Source organism: Trachemys scripta, chromosome 11 (genome assembly GCF_013100865.1).
Source record: "Trachemys scripta elegans isolate TJP31775 chromosome 11, CAS_Tse_1.0, whole genome shotgun sequence".
In the NCBI taxonomy this organism is placed as follows: Eukaryota; Metazoa; Chordata; order Testudines; family Emydidae; genus Trachemys; species Trachemys scripta.
This window is the reverse complement of record NC_048308.1, coordinates 72702326-72719767: the sequence shown is the minus strand read 5'-3', so window position 1 is coordinate 72719767 and position 17442 is coordinate 72702326. Positions and strand designations below refer to the sequence as shown.

General features: G+C 44.8%; 1 protein-coding gene across 1 annotated transcript in view; it reads left to right on the top strand.

The window, feature by feature from the left end:
• The first annotated feature begins 375 nt into the window (after positions 1–375).
• SH3BP4 (SH3 domain binding protein 4) overlaps positions 376–17442 on the top strand; it is a 156712-nt gene continuing 139645 nt past the window's right edge. Inside the window, exon 1 of the mRNA XM_034785212.1 lies at positions 376–492. The gene's annotated coding sequence lies outside the window, so the exon portion shown is untranslated. The remainder of the gene's footprint in view (positions 493–17442) is intronic.

The following is a 17442-nucleotide window of genomic DNA, read 5'->3' as shown; positions in this document are numbered from 1 at the left end:
TGTGTGTGTCTGGGGGGGAGAGAAAGCCCAGGGCTAGGGCAGTAGGGGGTGGGGGTGGGGTGAGAGCCCAGGGCTGGGCTGGAGGGCAGCCAAAATTTTTTTTGCTTGGGGCTCCAAAAAACCTAGAGCCGGCCCAGCTCATAGGGGTCTCGTGCGCTCGGCTTCTGTGTGCTTCCCCGTGCAGCAGGGCTCGCCCTACTCGCTATTCCAGCCCCTTCCCCTCCGGATCCCACTGCCTCGCTAGCCCCGACCCTACACGCCTGGCTCCGGCGGGGGATGAGTTAGTCCCCCTCCGCGCACGTGGGCACCGCTCCGCCCCCGACCGTGCGAGTGGCCGCCGCTAGCACCGCCCTCTGCCTGCCCCGCCAGTGACATCAGCGCGGCTCCCCCGGCTAGCTGGAGCTGGGCTGGCTGCGCTGGGGCGGGGCTGCTGTTCCCCCGCGCCGGGCACCGTGCGCCGCGGCCATCGCAGGGAGTAGCGCGCGGCACCGGGTAAGGCGGGGGCGATCGGCCTGATTCGCATCGCGCTCGGGCGGGTGTAAATGAGGAGCGAGCGGCTGGAGTCAGGGCAGCTGGTGGGCTGTAAATAGAGAGTAATCTGGGAGGGCGGGCTGGTTTAAACGGGGAGTGGATTGCTTTGGAGTTAGGGCAGCTGGTAGGCTGTAAATGGAAAGTAATCCGGGCGGGCGGGTTTAAACAGGGAGTGGAGTGCTCTGGGGTCAGGGCAGCTGGTGGGCTGTAAGTAGGGAAGAAACTCCTGGAGAGAGAGAGAGAGAGAGAGTGTGTGTGTGTGGTGCCGTTAGTGCCGCTGCTGAGGCGTGAATGGGAACTGGAGTCAGGGCTGGTGTAAACAGGGAGGTGACTTAGTGCACTACCTCCTCAGGCTGTCAGCTAGAGGGGAGTGGGGCTCTCTGCGGTGGTGTCTCTGGGAGGGTCAAACTCTTTTGTTCCATCCCCCCAGCCTCTTGTCATGTGAAGTTTGTCTCGGGGCTTTAGCAAACGAAACTCAAATAGCAAGTGTGAAAAATCAGGATGGGGGTGGGGGGTAATAGGAGCCTATATAAGAAAAAGACCCCAAAATTGGCACTGTCCCTATAAAATTGGGACATCTGGTCACCCTAAACCCAAAGGGGCAGTGGGGGTGGGTGGGGGGGTGTTGGCTGGGTTTGGGGGAACATTGGATTCTCCACTGTCAAAGTTCCCCTTTCTTGCACCCTACAGTGGCTTGTCCATGGTTTAAATGAGTTTTAGTTCCTGGTCATTTGTGTCTGGAGCACAAGGGTGGGTCTCCTTTTGGCTTCCCCTGCCAGTCCTTGAGCTCAGGGACAAGATCTTCACTTAAAGGGGGATTTGGGAAGTAACTTGCACTGTGGTGGGCTTGGGTTTATTATTGTCATGGAGAGAGTCAGGGAAGGGGAGTAGCTGCATTGAAAGCCCTTGTTGTTTTCTGGGCTTCGCAGCTGAAATCTTCATTGGGGAAGGAGGAATGAGATGGGATCGGTTTTCCCAGGCTCTGCATGGGCAAGTAGGGAAATCATAGAATATCAGGGTTGGAAGGGACCTCAGGAGGTCATCTAGTCCACTCCCCTGCTCAAACCAGGACCAATCCCCAGACAGATTTTTGCCCCAGATTCCCTCAATGGCCCCCTCAAGGATTGAACTCACAACCCTGGGTTTAACAGGCCAATGCTCAAACCACTGAGCTGTTCTCTCCTCCTCCCCCCCCCCCCCCCCCAAAGAGTAATGCAGCAGTATATTAAACTTTTATCACCAGTTAGCCATGGTTTGCTTCAGTACATGATATCACAGTGTTCCTGATTATGCTCTACTTCGTGTCATAAAAATTAAGGAGAACTAAGTTTATTGGTATCCTCTGTTTAAAAGGGGAAATGATTAAATCAGTTCAGCTAATAGCATTTTGAGTGAGGCAGTGAACCAAGTGGGGCAGGGGAGAAACTCGGCTCATTGACATAGTTTCAGTGAAATCAAATCCATTTACACCAGCGAGGATCTGCTGAGGGGTCTCTAAAACATAGTCTGTTTCTTTATAAAAGGCAATTTCTCTGTTCAGAGGTTTGCTTTGTTTTGGTATCCTTAGAGCTCTTGAATTTTCAAAGGATGATTTGCTTTGGTTGTTCACAGCCTGTGTGACGTAACAACACCTTTATGCAGGAGTGGCATGGCAAAAATATACTCTTAAGTCCTTCAATCTCTTGTCAAATTAAATGGCAGTGTATGGAGACAGAAACTGTATTAAGCTGTTATTGAGGTTCTTCATATTTTCTTAGGAAACACCAGTTTTAAGTTACCTCCAAAGGTAGCTCCGGTTCCGCTCCAGCTCCAGGCAAAAACCTGCAGCTCCACTGCTCCGGAGTTGCTCCGCGCTCCAGCTCTGGGCTCCTCTCCAAAGCCCTGCTCCAAAAGCATTTGTTTGTGTGAAGGAAATGTAAAAACGTTAGTTTTCAGATGGGGAAAACAGGTTTCTCATACTTGTGGAATATTATGTTTTTGAAGGACCTAAAGCTTCTGTAGGAGTGCTGGAATCTTAAACCATCCCACTTGCTAGCTGACACCGTACAGATGCTATGTGTGTGTGTCATCTTCCTTGTCAATAAACGTTACGACAGCAGTTGTTGAGTAACTTAACTCTGCCAAACTTCTACTGTATATAACGGAGGAAGCTCTTTCCACTAGTTCTCTAAAACACTTGTGCAGTCCTCTAATAGGAAAGTGAGCCTGCTTTGGTACATAGTCAGTTCTACAGATTTGTGTCTTTTAGAAAACTAAGCTACATTTTTAACATAGATTGTAAATGATGATCGTTCTGTGTGGAGGGTCCCTTAGTATTCATCTCCTGTGGTTAACCCTTTGTAGCTAAGGGGTGCTTTACAAATATTGATATATAGTCTAACCCCAAAGAGAGAGGGGGCAGTGCTGCCCAGTGGATGGAGCACAGGACTGGGAGTCAGGAGAACTAGGTTCTATTCCCAGTTCTGCCACTGGCCTGCTGGGTGACATTGGGCAAATCATTTCACCTCTGTGACTCACTCCCCGCCAGGATGACTGCCTTGTCTCTTTAAACTGAAAGGTTGTAGCAGCAGGGACTCTCTGTCCCTGTTTGTACATAGCACTGTGGGGCTTCAGTCTCAGTTGGGGTTTCGAGGTGCTGCTGTTACACACACACACACACAGCCTGACTGGGATGATTTAGTTGGAGTTGGTCCTGCTTTGAGCAGGGCGTTGGACTAGATGTTCTCCTGAGGTCTCTTCCCACCCTAATCTTCTATGATTCTATAGTAATAAAAAGTTGGCATTGAGTGAAGGGCCTAAAATGACTCGGGTTATTTTTGCACTTTGTATTTCTGAACAGACAAAGCAAGTTCAAAGTGTCTGTACAATAGTGTCTGGCTCTTAAAAACTGGCTCACTGCTCCCACATATTGTCCATTCTTTTAAGAAAACCCAATCTCTTGTCAAGACAAAACTTCCTGTTATCGCTCCTTTGGTCAAATAGGGCCTAGTCACACTTTCCATCAGATCCCATTGACATAGGAAGCTGCTAAGACTGTTGCCAGGCCCATAATCATATGCTATTTGTGACTAATAATTGCATCTAGATCTCTTTTGGTATCAATCGGATTACAGGAAACACTGACTAGGAGAGACCCTTGAATAACAAAAGATGGTGCCATAGTTCTTTCTAAAATGCAATGTGGATTTGGAAACAAGTGCCAATCCTCTTTTTATGATGATGCTGATCCTTGTTATGTCTTACATCTGAACAGTTCAGGCCTAAGATTGAGAGGGTGGGTCTGATTTCTTGCTTATTTCACAGCGATTCAGTATTGTGACATCCCCAGTATCCCTGCTTTCTAGGCTGTTGCACTGAATGTGTACGAGAAGCTGCTTTTCCATGGCTCCTGCTTGATCCAGCATTTCAGACAGTTACGTTCTGCAGGACCTGTGTTAGCCTGGGAAATGGAGCCTCACCTGTAGTTTGATTTGGTAACGAGATGTTTCAGGAGTGGCATTTCACTTCAGATGTTTGTGTTGGAGGTGAATAAATAACAGATCTTAAATGTAGAGTCGGATGGTGTGGGTGGAGCTCTCAGTCCTTCTCAGAAATTTGGGGTGCACATTTGGAAGTTACCTTGGAAGCTTCTCCTGATCCTGGAACTTGGAAACTTTTAAAAATGGTTTGAAGTCTTTGGTTTATTTCCACCCCATCCCTTTGTTTCTCAGAACTTGATCTATTAAAACACAAAATTGAAAAATGTCATCCATAGAATGGGGAGCAGAAAGACCCTGAGAACTGTGGACAATAGACTTCTTAAGGGTTATAGTAGGGAGATGCCTACAGCTGTTCATCTGGTGGTGTTCCCTTCTTGTTCCTTAATTCCCTCCATGGCTGGGCGCTTTGCACTGAACTGCTGCAAGCAGTGGGAGTTTTGTATTCAAGGCCCAAAGCAAACAGTCAACGCAGGGACAAAGTGGGAACTGCTGAGTTTCGTCATCAGAGCCTGAAGTTGTTGCCTGTCAGGGTGTGCTGCCTGGCTACTCCTGTGCTGGGCTTTGGGTGGGGGGAAGGGGTGAGTGGGTGGTCTGTGGGTTAGGGGTGGAGGGAGAGGGTGAGTAGGATTTACCATAGAGAGGTTACATGTTGTGGTTATTTATCTAGCTCCCAGACTAACACTAGCTGCTTTACCGATAAGTAGAGTAGACACAATCTCTCCCCTGAAGAGCTCACTCTAAGGCAGGGGTCGGCAACCTTTCAGAAGTGGTGTGCCGAGTCTTCATTTATTCACTCTAATTTAAGGTTTTGCGTGCTGGTAACACATTTTAACGTTTTTTTAGAAGGTCTCTTTCTATAAGTCTATAATATATAACTAAACTAGTGTTCTATGTAAAGTAAATAAGGTTTTTAAAATGTTTAAGAAGCTTCATTTAAAATTAAATTAAAATGCAGAGCCCCCTGGACCGGTGGCCAGGACCTTGGCAGTGTGAGTGACACTGAAAATCAGCTCACGTGCCACCTTTGGCACATGTGCCATAGGTTGTCTACCCCTGCTCTAAGGGCCTGCACTGGAGCCCACTGGAGTCAGCTGGAATTCTTCAATTCACTTCAGCGGGCTTTGGCTCCCATCCTAATTACAGACATGACCCGAGCAGCCCCGGAAACAGTGGGCTGCAATAATATGGCTGTGGGGCTCTGTACATTTTTATGCCTATTTCTTGATCCTCTTATTATACATTAAATATGGCATGTGCGCACTGCCCAGCCACCTTCCATGTTTCTGCTGACCTGCTTCAGTGGAGCAGGAGTTGTTCCACTTCCGTCTGTGCCAGAGCTTCCATAGGGGATCTCTGACCATCCTTTAGATTCCCATGGCAGTGTGGAGCGGGCAGGGATGGCTCTTCCTCTAACAAAGAGGGGGTTTGTATAAGGACAGGCTGATTTTTGGGGTTTTTTTTTTTCCTCTCTCCCCCCTATGTTTCTTGATGTGATGCTCCTAGTGCCGGCACACTGAGCCAGACTTCCCTCATGATGCAGTGAGTCTGTCCTCGTTGGCTTGGCTGTTGCTCTTTCTATGCGGCAGGGTGTCATGGAGTGTGGTAGATGTGTGGATGACACTCCATGCTTTGCTGGAAATATACTTGCTTGCTAAATGCATTGGCAAAATGCAGTGTCTGAGATTATTCCTCCTGTTTCCTCCCCAAGAACAGAACCACCCTGGAATCCAACCCTCAAGCTATAGAGGCTGTGAGAATAGGTTGCCTCCATGAAGCAGAAATGCTGGTCTAGGAGACAGGCCTTGCACAATACCCTGAAGGTTGATTAAACGCAGGTTCTGTCTGAGGTAATCTCTGCCAGCTGGGTGAGGCTTACCTGTTGTGGGTGATGATCAGCTAGCAAAATAACCATCTCTCCAAAGCACCAATCTCAAAGATATAAGTGAATGCTTCTGTTGCCCTCATCTGTCAGCTGTTTGACTGTTGCTTAGATTTAAGATATTTTATCTTCTTCACCCTTTTTGTTTGCATTGTGGTGGTTAGAGTATGTTAACGGAGGGCTTCGATACATGTGGTGAGAGAACATCCTTCTGGATTAGTGCAGGTTTTGAGTTATAATTTTATTGCTGTAGTTCTTCACCCAGGCCAGCAGTCACCTAACCATCTGTGTAACTTCACTAGTACTGCTTGTATAAATCCAGTCATGTGCACGAGATCCTGTTCAACAGGGCGCTTAGATCTAAACACGTGAGTAGGCCAGCTGAGTGAAATCCTGACCCTGCAAAAGTAAATGGCAAGACAGTCATTGGTTGCACTGGCTCAGGATTTGGCTTGTTGACGCCAGTGGGACAGCTCACCTACTTGAAGCTACGCACGTGCACCAGTATCTTGTTTGAGGGTTTGCAGGACGTTATACAGGGCCACATCTTCCGTTTGTGTAAACTACTGTAGCTCTGGTGAAGTCAGTGGAGCTGTGTCAGTTTAAGGACGGATCCTGAGCTGGAGTAATCTCTCTGAGGTATGCGTAGAGGCTGAAATAGCAGCCTAGCATTGTCTTCCCAAAGAAACTTCTCTTAGCAAAATTACTTATGATGCTGACCCCTTGATAAGTTGAACAAGGTGGGTGAGCTAATGTATATTTACCTCACCCAGCTTGTCTCATGTACCAGCACAGCTAATGCTACAGCATCCCTGAGAGGTTTTAATTTTTGGCCTGTTGACCGCTAAACTTCCTCTGTTTGCTGCTAAATCTTCTTTGTTTAGACAAAGTGCACAATTGATGCAACTGGAGGGCCAAGAGCTCACTTTGGGAATTTTTGCTGTATTCTGGGTTGCACACAGAAGTACTCTGTACTGTGTATGGGACTGCTTCAAAGCTAATGGGTGTTTGTAACCCACTGGTCAGTGGGGGTTAACAGCATGCTTGCCGTGCCTCTTCCAAAAAGGATACTAATCTCTTACTGCTCTCAGCTTGAGAGCCTAACTCCAGCTGTAGAGACTCCTGCTCTGAGTTGGGAGGTCCCTTGTCCAGTTCTGGGTGTTGGCCAAGATGGTAGTTGCCATGTTTTCATTGACTTTGGATCCGACCCTCATGCTTTTGCCAAGTGATGCTCGCGTGATGCATGTGCTATGGAGCTGTGGAGAGAAGCTCTTCCTCCTTTGCTTCTAGCTGTCAAAGAGCCATCATTTTGAGTGGCTATACAGGCAATTCATAGCCTGGAGTAGGCATGCCAGAGAAATAGTCATGTAAATTCTGTCTCCAGACTTCTAAAGAAATTGTCTGGTTGACTCAGGGAAAAGATCTATGAGCTATCCTGGATAGCTCGTTGCAGATGTGTGGCCAATGTGCAGCAACTGTTAAAGCAACCATGCTATGCCTGGATTCTCTAAAAATGGGCTAGAGAATAAGTCAGTTCTCTGATGCCCTATAGACTGATGGTTTGGCTGTCATCTGAACATTGTGTTTAGTTCAGTTTACCTCGCTTCATGAAATACATAAAAGATTGAAAAGGCTTGCTTGCAGAAAAGCAAATAGCATGATTAGAGCCATGGCTGAGTTTATACACTGTGTAATGAGATCACAAAATTGGGATTAATTAGCCTAGAAAGAAAACGTGTGTGAAGGAGGGGGATTTAATGAAGGATATAATAACAAGGATTCGCTGCTCTTTCTTAAGACCCAGCTAAAGGGGTCACTCAGTGAAACTGCAAACCATTACATCTAAAACTAGTAGAAGAAACCACTGTTCAAATACACTTAGATGGTGTATTATTAGGGGAAGCTATTCCTTTGGTCCACCACTTGACTTTTGAGGTATAGGTGTTGCCTACCTTTTGCATTGCTACTTAGGGAGTCTAGTAACATCAGGTGGAAGATGTGTTGAAGAAATCAAGAGAGGATGCAGCTTGCAAAAAATTTATCCAACAACTTCCAAAGACTTTGGTGGTGGTGAGATTGAAAGCTACGCATGTGTATTAGATTGCTGAAGGGCTACATCTGGATGTAAGTACTCGACACTGAGACACAACTCAGTGTTCTAAACTGTGTTTAAAAATTAGCTGGATGACCAAAGCTATGAAGGGCGATGACAAAGATGAGTTTAAAAAGAGCAGTTACTTGAGACCCTAGGTGAAAGAAGAACATCTTTCAGTGGACATGTAGCTCGTCGATCGCAGAGCGACTTGATTCCGGCACTTATACTATCGGGCAAGATGACAGGGAAGCCAGGAAGAAAACCGAGCCAGCTAGGTCAAAAACCTCACCAGATTGGCTGGTGTCCACAGGACAGTGGAAGTTTTACAATTCTGTCGCAACCATAGAAGATGGAAGGCGGTGGTGGACCGCCTTCACGTTGGAGACGTCGCTGGGAGAGAGAGTGTGTGGGAGCCACTGTCAAATAGCTTTGGGATTTTAAAAAAAGAAATCTGATCACATTGCACCTTTGAAACACTGATGCTTAATCTCTTCCATGCCAGGATCTAGCAGTATGGGAAGGACAAGGGAAAGTGGGGGTGACCCTTTGCTGTAGTACGCTTGCAGCTATGCAAGCTGTTTAAAAAATGAGAATACACGGTGCTTTTATCAGCAGATCTCAAAGCACTCTACAAAGGAGGTCAGCATCATTACCCCCACTTACAAATGGGGAAACTGAGGCACACAGTGGGGGAAGTGACTTGCCTGGCATCACTCAGCTGGCCAGTGGCAGAGCTGGGAAGAGAACCCAGGCCTTCCAAGTACTAGCCCAGTGCCCTATACACACTGCCTCTGACTGGTACAAGGGGAAGTTTAACCTTGCTGTTTGAAACGGGCATAATCTTATTGCTTGCGAGGTGCAGGAAGTAATTTGTTCCTGTCTCATGACTTTCTATAAGTGGGTAGGTGCATGAATTGGAAGACTGCTGTTTTAAAATAGAATTGCTTTTGTTTTTAATCAAATATACATTAGGATAGTACATTATGGAGTGATTAAACCCAGTCTTTGACTCTGTGCTCGACAACATAATTCTATTTTCACTTTAAGCAGAAATTGGTTTGTAAAGCAAAAAGCATTTTTTTTAACCTGCTGGGATTATTCAGATGAGACTGTTTAATCTAATTCTTTAATAGCATATTATTTTTAAAAAAGAAATGCATTTAAACATCATAAGAAGCCTTTCATTAATTGTATTATAACATGTAAACCTTTCTGTGCCAAGGCAATTGGTTTGTGTATGAAGTGCTACTTATGCAGCATTGGAGATCAGGAAAAATATGGACGTAACCTTGTCTAGAAAAAGAGCATCTTCATACAATTTTTTTTCAAGAGTGTGTTGCAAGTTGTCGTACATTCATATGTGGTACAAAGACTAGGAATTTTTAAAGGCTGATGCCTTTGAAATAAATAGAAAAAATACATACCTAATCCTGTGTTCTGATGCTCTTACTATATTTCCCCCCCCTTCCCCCCCCCCCCCCTTTGCCCCCGTCCTTAGTGACTGAGCTTTGCAAACAGCAGGCAAGCTGGATATTGACCTATCTCAAGTCAGGACCCTGGTTGAACTTCATTGTAAAGGATATAATATTATTCAACAGCATTGGGCTAGAGAGCTCTCAGGGGTTTCTTGAATAAAAACTGGAACGTTGGACACGGTTTTCAGAAACCCTGGCCAACACAGACAAGTGCAGTAGTTGCTGTTTGCATGTGGTTCTCTACCCACAGTGATATCTGAGAGAACACTTACCTGCCACTGTAGCTCACTGGTGAATGGATGGTACGGCTCCCTCTCTGTGTCCAATCCATAGATGCAATGAGTGTCATTGCCCCAGTGCTATGGACCCCTTTTCTGCATAGCTTAAGCTGTAGCAGCTCATACTTGTAGCTCTGAAGATCCCCGGTTCAGTCCCCGATGTGTTGGCTCAGATGGTGGCCGTCATTGTGGGTAAATGTTGACTTCTTGGTGACTAACTGGTACCGGTTCACAACAGGAGGATCAGTCCCCAAAACGTACTTGTGGTTATTCCAGGAAAAAATGTCATTCATTGTAGCTGTTGCATCTGCTGGGCTTCCCAGTCTCATTTAGTTTCGTTAGGGGACCTAAGAGTCTGGATTAAACATCTTCCTATTGTCTCATCTCTTAATATAGTGATGTCAATGGGACCTTACTGATTTGCACCAACCAAGGATCTGGCCCTGTGTCTTGACAAGATAGGAGTGGCTGCCCAAGCAATGCCATGCCTGTGTGCTTTTATAGGGGAGCCTGGCTACAGAGTGAAATGTTAATGGTGCAATTCTAGGCCACTTTACTGTGCAGCGTTTCCCTTTGCAAAGTATTTTTATGTGCTTGCCGCTAGCGTTGTTTGTTGCATGGCAACTGTTTGAGGCCAAGTTACATACCAGATGTTGATTGAGTGATGGAGTGGGGTCAGGGCAGGTGAGAAGGGCTGTGGAATGGGTGTGTACACATCACTTCCAGCAACTGAATCTATGTAGTACTGTAATATAAATAATAGACTCCGAGGCTGAGGCCCTATTGTGCAAGGCCCGTACATACACAGGGAGAGACATCCCCTGCTCTGAAGAGCGGGCAATCAAAATAACCCATGCAGACAATGGGTGGGTTGGGAAACAATTCATAGGGTAAAGTGTCTTAGCCAAGGTCTCCCATCAGACCAGTGGAAGAGCCAGGAGCAGAATTCAAATGCTTACAGTCCACTGTTCTATCCACTAGGCCGTGCTGCTTCCCCACATTCAGCGCACATGAATTCTTTCAGATGCTAACGCATAAACTGAAGAAATACTTGAACAGTAAGAGGCTGATCAGTCAAGCTGGTAACACCGTCTACACATTACCAGGAATTGCTGTCAAATGAGACGTCTTAAATTCTAAACAATGTTTAGTTTTGCTCAAATATTAGCTTACCGTATACACTCGATCATAATCTGGTTAGTTTATAAGCCAACCCCCCTTCCCTTCCCCCGATCGATAAGTAAAAATGGAAAAAAATTTTATAACCCATTCATAAGCCGACCCTGTAATTCAGGGGTCAGCAAACTTTGGCTCCCGGGCCATCAGGATAAGCCGCTGGTGGGCCAAGATGGTTTGTTTACCTCAAGCGTCCCTAAGTAAACAATGTGTCCCGGTGCGCCAGCTGCTAACCCTGATGGGCCAGGACAGCAACTGGTGGGGAAATTTTTTGGGGGGGAGAAGCTGGGAGTCTGGAGTAACACCTGTGACCACCCCACCCCTCCCCATCCCTTCCCACCTTATCTGGGGAGGGCTAGAGGAGGATGTCTCTGACCTGGCCGCAGCCTGCTCCAGTGGGCCGCGGCCGGGCGGTGCGGCTGCAGCCTGCTTCGGAGGCTGGCGGGAGAGCAGCGTGGCCAGAAGCGGAGAGACTCTGGCCCTGCCTCCACCCCTTATGTCTCTGCTGGCTGTGCTGCCTCTCTTTGCTCCCTCTGTTGTGCGGGGAGTGACTGTGTCCCACCTGTCTGTCTCTATACCCGTACATAAGCCGACCCCCTTCTCTGGTGCTTCCCTTTTTTTTTTTTTTTTTACTAAAAAAAAATTTGGCTTATGAACTAGTATATACAGTATATATTTGTAAGGAGCAGATTGCTATACACAACTGTAATGTTGCTTGGCTTTCTCTAGGACTGGAATTGCTACCTACCATTTTTTTCCTGCATGTGAGTAAAGCATGAATACAACTTCAGGTCCTGGGTTTTCATTGTCAGGGGCTGCTGAAGGTGATGTAACATCTTTTAATCCATGGAGGGGATGAAGAATGCGGTCAGGGTGCAGACACAAGAGACCTCTCTCTCCTCTTCCCCTCCTCCCCCCTCCAAATCCTCCATATATATGATTTTGAAGAATAACATTGGTCGACTTTAATAAATGTAAGTGTGTCAGAGGGCACCGCTCCAGCTCTCGGTGGCTGTTTTCTCTTGCAGCATTCAGCACTGAGGGTATGAATCTGATATGTACCTGAAGTACCCAGAGGGTTCATGTATTGACATAAAGGACAGCCCTGTGTCTAATTAACAAGCTGCAGAATGTATAACTTTCAGAAATATGAATTACAGCCTGTGTTCTGTTAGAGGCAATAAATAAGAAGACATAAAAGTGCCTTTAGGAGCTGAAATGGCTTCTTTTTCTAGTTGTAGTAGATGCTTTCAAATACTTTCTTTTCTTTTCTTTTTTTTTTTTTTCTTTAATTTTTTTGCCCAACTCTCATTTTCTCTGTAAGCTCCCTCCCCTTTCCTCCCGGCCCAAATACCTGGCTTCCTGGCAAGGAGAGATTTATTCTCAGCAGATCAAGCAGTTGAATTTGGGTTTAGTGGGGGGTTTTCCTACTCAAGTTGTGTCTTGGCATTTTACCAAGTAATCTGACAATGCAGCAACCTTTGAGCACTCCAGCGATAGGCACAGTCAGTTTTGCATATTAGAGCCTGTTTCATTGAGGGGTGACTCTGAGGATCCTAGCGTTCCCCCTCACATTTGTACCCCAAAAGTGTCATGAGATCCTTAACTTCCATCTGTTGACACCAAGGAGACCTCTGTTTGCTCTCTCCCTGGCAGGATAACCTCTCAGCCTGTGCAGCACTGTCCCTAGTATGGGACTAACTCACAACTCTATGGTCCAGCCCGAGGGCAAAAGTGCTACCTATTCAGACATGCTCGAGCAAAGGGTGTCTTAGGAAAAGGGATTTGGTCAACAGCATGCATGTTCATTAGGGAGCTGATCTATGGTTAAGGTGAACTAGCTTCCTGTTAGGCCGGTGTTACCATCTCATGACTTGTGAGTACTGTGACGTTTGGTGGCTGTCTTTATGTTACAGCTCCTGGGGTCAAGTGATTTCAGCTTGCTTTTATTTTTGTAAATTAAAGTTTCTGTTCCTTGTGCTTGCAGAGAGAAGCTTGCAGTTTTGAACCAGGTGCACACTAAAGGTTCTAAGTAGCTGGCAAACCCAAAGGACCCTAATCTTTTTCTTAAGATTTCTTTGGGAGGATGTGATGTGATGTGATTGATGTATTTTATTTTAGTGGTTGAGATTGGCAGTGCTATTATAAGCTTGATATTTTCAAGCATTCCTCTTCCAAACTTGTTTGGAAATGCAGTGATCTGACACTTTGCAAGCTGCATCTCATCCAAAGATGGTGGTTTTTCTGGGACACTTGGTTAACAGTAAGAAAAGGAGTTTTAAAGTTAAGCAGCTGATTCTCCTGAGTGTAATTCTATTGTTCAGTGGAGCTGCTCTTGAGAGGAGCATCAAACCCATGTTGTCTTCAAAATACATCTGATGAGGTGGTGGTTTGTACTGTAGTTAGCGTATAGGGGCAGTAATTAAGGATTAAGGCTGCGTTGTGCAAAGCACTTCAGATATCGGGGTAGCTGTGTTAGTCTCTTTCCACAAAAACAATGAGGAGTCCAGTGGCACCTTAAAGACTAACAGATTTATTGAGGCATAAGCTTTCATGGGTAAAAAACCCTGAAGAAGTCTTTAAGGTGCCACCGGACTCCTTTTTCACTTCAGATACATGCTGTGTGTAACTTTTTTTTTTTTTTTTTTTTTAATTTGCATTAACATGTCTTGGTGTAGAAACTCCAAATTTGTTTTGTCTGCCTTACTGAGATGCCTCTTCAGTATTTTTGGGAGATGAGAGGGGAAATTGTGTGTGTATTAACATGGAAACTAACTTGTGATGTACTGATCTTAGGTAGACCGGGGAGTGGTTAACTGGGGCTTACTGAGTTACTAGGCTTCTTGGGAATTAATCTACTGGTAACATGTTGTTTTGATTGTCCTTCATGCTTTTGCACAATGTAGGGAGCAGCATGACAGTTGAATAGAGGGGTTAGGTCTGGTCTACAGTAGAAACTTTTACCAAAATAGCTTTGTCAATTTGGAACAATTATTTTTAATGACCTTCCTATACTGGGAAAAGCCCTATTGTAGAGGCAGCTTATATTGTAATAAAAGTGCTTTTGCTGCTACACCTCTACCCTGATATAATGCAGTCCTTGGGAACCAAAATATCTTACCGCGTTATAGGTGAAACCGCGTTATATCGAACTTGCTTTGATCCACCGGAGTGCGCAGCCCCACCCCCCTGGAGCACTGCTTTACCGCGTTTTATCCGAATTCGTGTTATATCGGGTCGTGTTATATCAGAGTAGAAGTGTATACCTTATGTTGCTCAGTGAATGGGTATAAGGTCAATGTAGGCTTGGAAGGTTTAGACTTTTATCAGTAAGTATTGATGAAAATGCAAACTGCAAAGCCTTGAATTTGATTTAGCACTAGAGTCTGAAAGGAGGCTTTTGCAATATTAAGCAACTAACAGGCGTAAGTATAATGGTTCCCTACGTTTAGAAAAAAGTTTGTCTCTCTTGAAATACTGCCTTTTAAACCTGGGAGGTTTCTCATACTGTTAACTGACCAGCATGCGGTTCACAAAGCACTGTCTGAAGACATACTGTTTTGGTGGCATGGAAGAGCGAAACAAAGACAATACTAACTTCAGTAACAATATAAAAAAAAAAAAAAAAAGTAAACCTAATCATAAGTTGGCTGAAGCCTGTAGGACCTGCTTAGGTAAATCAGTGAGTAAAACTAGAACAGCTAATTTCTGAATTATTTTTCAGCTGAATGAGCTATAAACATAGATGGTCACTGTGTCATTCAACTGACGTTTTATTACCAAAGAAATCCTGTGTCCACAGAAACTCCACATCTCTTCAGATAAGGCCCCCTAGAAACTGCCATCCAAGGGTCTCCCTCCCAATCAAGACCTCTTGGGTCTTATTGAGAGTCAGAACAGGTTGACTAGGCAGGGAACCACTATATTTACACTGTCAGAATTCTGACATATTTTATGGTCTGGGGAATACGCAGTGAGCAATGCAACAGTTTCATACCGGGTTACTCTGCCATCAACTGCATGATATCACTACAGGGAACCATCCCAGTATAATGAACATATACCATAGCAAGCGTCCCTGGTTATACTCCGAAGATATTTTGAGTCAGCTAGACCATATGGTTTAATTTTGTGGTAGAGATGGCCCCGTCAAAAGAATGCCAGTACTCTGAAGTATACCCAGAGTTACATTCAATAGAGCAAGGGTGGTCTGAAACCATAGAGGATGGGAAGGAAATAATTTAGAAGGCTGAAGAAAATCATGTAGCCCGGAGAATTCTCCTACTGCAAGTTTCCACTGGTAGTTTAAGATGATTTCTAATGGACAGATCTTACTGGCCCTGCAGCCCATGTAAGTGCCTAGATAAGCTAGAAAAGCTACAAATGCAGGCAGATGAGAGAACTTTTAAGCCTCAAACCTATATTTTGAAAATATATATGAAATATAGCTATAAAGTTATTTTCTCATCCTCCATCTGTATGCACCTGTCAGAATCATGCGAACGAAGACAGCAATACATAACTATATTTACCCAGACCTGCAGAAGAGCTCTATGTGAGCTTGAAAGCTTGTCTCTTTCACCAACACAAGTTAGCCCAATAAAAGATATTCCCTCACCCACCCTGTCTCTATTTATCTGCCACATTTTAATATATGAATTCCTTTGGCCAATAGTCCTCAAGCATTATCTTCACCAGGATTGGTCCTCCTTTGAGCAGGGGGTTGGACTAGATGACCTCCTGAGGTCCCTTCCAACCCTGATATTCCATGATTCTAGGATTCAGGTACAGCGGCATAACATGCAGTATAAAGCAGACTTAAAATAACCTTGTAAATGAGCTTAGACGTTTTTAGCACTAGATCCCAAATTGATTTATTTAAACAATTAAAAAAAAAAAAAAAAAAAGTTCTAGGGGCCTTACCAATTCATTGGCATCCCAGCAGTAAGTGATGACCGCGAATCGGCAAAAATAATCATACACAAACACATTAACAACCAGTCAAAGCAGAAAGACGACCCCTTAACAATAGCCTCCCCCCCCCTTAACCACCTCACAAGAAAGTGGGGCCAAAAACGTTCAGGCTGAAAATCTTTCCCAATGGAATCAAGCTAAAGCCTCCTCCAATCAACCAGACACTTTTCTTACATTCCACATCTTTGAAAAAAGCCCCAAACACTAGATTATCTGCAAACGAAGCATTAAGAGATCCAGTCTATTCGCCACTGCCACATAATCCTTTGTCATTTCCTCCAACCTCGCCCGGCCTCAGTCAGGTCTACGCTAGAAAGGCTTTTGTGGGATTGTGGTGTGTCTCCATTGCAATTGGGAGGTGTAATTCTCAGTACAGTTAGATGCACACACACTAGCTGTGCTCCAGCTGGCGCCTAAAAACGGCAGTGCTGCCATGACGGCATGGGCAGCTGATCAAGCACCAACCCGGGCCAGGATTGCATCTGGACAGCCAGGATTGCATCTTCTCAAGCAGCATTTTTCTAGCTTTGTCTACCTGTACAGTACCAGTTATGACTCTTAAGATCCAAGAGGTCTTGATTGGGAGGGAGACCCTTGGAAGGCAGTTTCTAGGGGGCCTTATCTGAAGAGATATGGAAGTTTCTGTGGACACAGGATTTCTTTGGTAATAAAACGTCAGTTGAATGACACAGTGACCATCTATGTTTATAGCTCATTCAGCTGAAAAATAATTCAGAAATTAGCTGTTCTAGTTTTAATCACTGATTTACCTAAGCAGGTCCTACAGGCTTCAGCCAACTTATGATTAGGTTTACTTTTTTTTTTTTTTATTGTTACTGAAGTTAGTATTGTCTTTGTATTGTTCTTCCATGCCACCAGAACAGTATGTCTTCAGACAGTGCTTTGTGAACCACATGCTGGTGAGTTAACAGTATGAGAAACCTCCCAGGTCTAAAAGGCAGTATTTCAAGAGAGACAAGCTTTTTTCTAAACATAGGGGACCATTACTACTTCTGCCTGTTAGTTGGTTAATATTGCAAAAGCCTCTTTTCAGACTCTAGTGCTAAATCAAATTCAAGGCTTTGCTTCACAGTGCATAAAAATCAGTGGGTTTTTTTCATTTTAAGTTTCTTTCCTTTAAAATAAACCTGTTTTAAAATGAAGTCGGAAATAATACAAAATATGTGAAGGCACAATCTTATGAGGATCACTTAAACTATTTTAAATAAAAAATAAACATGCTGAATCCATGAGCCTCTTCTATATAAAGAAAATATCTATCTTGTGAGGTCAAGCTTTATAAATAGGCAGCACAGGTCATGTACTGTATTAAGAGCAGGTTTCAGAGTAGCAGCCGTGTTAGTCTGTATCCTCAAAAAGAACAAGAGTACTTGTGGCACCTTAGAGACTAACAAATTTATTAGAGCATAAGCTTTCGTGGGCTACAACCCACTTCTTCTTTATGCATCCGAAGAAGTGGGTTGTAGCCCACAAAAGCTTATGCTCTAATAAATTTGTTAGTCTCTAAGGTGCCACAAGTACTCCTGTTCTTTTT